Source organism: Papaver somniferum, chromosome 2, assembly GCF_003573695.1.
Source record: "Papaver somniferum cultivar HN1 chromosome 2, ASM357369v1, whole genome shotgun sequence".
Classification (NCBI taxonomy): Eukaryota; Viridiplantae; Streptophyta; class Magnoliopsida; order Ranunculales; family Papaveraceae; genus Papaver; species Papaver somniferum.
The window spans coordinates 62,924,153-62,926,562 of record NC_039359.1 but is presented as its reverse complement, the minus strand read 5'-3'; the positions used below and the strand labels follow the sequence as shown (position 1 = coordinate 62,926,562).

The 2,410-nt window shown below is 35.0% G+C and overlaps 1 non-coding gene across 1 annotated transcript; it reads right to left on the bottom strand.

Annotated features, from left to right (window-relative positions):
- Window positions 1-1,448: 1,448 nt before the first annotated feature.
- On the bottom strand, window positions 1,449-1,520 carry TRNAK-UUU. The gene has a single exon. It is a non-coding gene; the product is annotated as a tRNA-Lys (tRNA).
- Between the last annotated feature and the right edge of the window lie 890 nt (window positions 1,521-2,410).

Sequence of the window (2,410 nt, the reverse complement as noted above, 5' to 3'; positions counted from 1 at the left end):
CGATGAAGTTATGAGAGGGTGATTAAGTTGTGAGATCTTAAGAAGCAGAAAGTAAAAAAAATCTCATAAGTACGAATATGGGGAGGAGGAGAAGGAAGGAGTTGTTTCTGGAATAGAAAAAGAGAAAATGGGATAGAATGATAAAATCTAGGATTTTAAGGTGTTACCTTGCACACAGATTGTTTGCACACCTGCAGTTCAGGTGTTACTTTGCACATGGTCAAGCAGCACATGTGGTGTGGTCAGCCGTTGCGGATTGTAACAGGGCTCAAAATTTCGCAACTGCGGAACACAGTTACAAATTTCGCAACTGCTAATATTTAAGCAATTGCAAAATCAGTTGCGAATTCACACTGCGTAACAACTGTTGCAAAATTTAGTTGCTAATCGGGAAAATGGCTTAGTGATACCAGGATTCCAAAGTGGAAATGGGGTTGCAATAACTATTTGTTCTTTTAAAGTGGGGTGGAGGGTGTATAACTATCGGTTTTGCAATAGAATGTCACAAAGAGTGATAGGTTGTGCGCCTTTAAAAACAAAAAGGTTGTATGTGTCGTTGGGTATGTCTTTTAAGTGCAAAGTAGATGCGTTTTTCTTATGTACAGACACTATTATTAGATCCATTTTTAGGGTAGTGGTTTGACTAACTGAAATGTAAATTGCCGATACAACACTATTACTAGATCCATTTTAGTATAATCAAGTTTGGTTTTTAAATAGTCTCGCATTTCCAGTAAGTGTTTAAACTGGTCTCTACATCCAAATGAATATGCTTACACTTGCATTTGACGACATGACAATATATTATCAAGAGCTGATAATGTCAAAACGAACGGAAGAGTCTGCATTTTAAATGAAGACTAGCATCTTTAAAATTACTAAAAGGTAAACCTGGTAGTAATCATAAATTAATACCATTACTAAACTTCTAAATATTACAAAACCAGATAATTTCATCAAACTTTGTCTTCCACATGCAACAATACTCCTGAGTGTTTCAGTCTTACTCACATGATGATCATCCAATTTAGACAGGCAGGAGAATTACCAATAACTGCTCAAAACACTAATTATTACAATTCTTAAAGTATTCAGTTTCCTCTCGCACCTCATTCAGTGTTGTTTTGTCCAATTTCCAACCTACTGTAGCTATATCTTTTAAGAAAATTTGTATCACCATACAATTCATGCCTACTTGGTTTGTTAATATAAATTTCTTTGTTACAAAATTGGTGGAAATATTTCAGATAGATTTATTTATAGGTGAGAAACACGCAACAACTATTTCTACCATTTAGGATCACATAGAATTCATTGTTCACAAAGTTTGTTTCCATGACTTCAATGAAAAATTTGCTAACCCATTAGTCGTAGTGCACACAACTATATAGAATAAAGTCGTGGTTTCCACTTCGAACGAATCAAAAACTTAAAAAAACATGGAATTACGCCGACTAAGGGGATCGAACCCTTGACCACGGGATTAAAAGTCACGCGCTCTACCACTGAGCTAAGTCGGCTTAGACGTTAACAACTAAGAGAAAAGATTATAAATTATAGTATACACTGAGCAAAGCATTTTCCCGGTACGCTCGTACTGCCATCACCTTGATTGTCTTTTAAGCCTATTATGATGTTTATGCTGAACTTTACCGCTAATAAAAAGAAAAATGAATTTCACTGAGCCCTATATATTTGAGATTTTTCCAGAGCCTATCAACTTAAGCAAGGTGGCCGGTGCGAAATAAAAGAATTAAGAATTGTTGAATGATGCATTTGTTTAACTAAAGCCGTTAATTAGTCAGTGACTGTTATAGAATTCATAGTCGGGTTATAATCCATTCAAGTATTGACAGTGCCAAAGGAACGGGAGTAGACGAGTTGATGTCGGGCCCGTGCCATTGCCTCACTTCCATGTTTCAGTTTTATTTTTTTTATACCTGCAACTGCTTCCTATGTAACTCTATACACAATGGATATATATTTCATGTGCATAATAACAAAGGTTCTAGTACCGTCTTTCTGGTAAATGGTTTTGAGGCTTACAAAACCATGAAAAAATTCGCTAATATATAAAGAATACGAACCAACAGAGATTAATAATTAACCAACATGACGACCGAGCTACTTTTGCCTTAAAGCTGCCCACCTATGCCATAAACTCACACCCAAGACTAAAATTTTGAAAAACTGGATTCCCAAGCCCATTCATTCTTCACATAAGCTTCTAACACTAATCATTACAGTTTCCTCAACCATTTCATTCAATGTTCCTTCGTCTAATTTTCAACCTTGCTATAATTTTAATTAGATTTATATTTGAACTGACTTTGTTTCTTAATATTGCAACTCTTGTAGAATACAAATTTCTTGTTACTTCGCAAAAATATTTCAAGTAGATATGTATTTA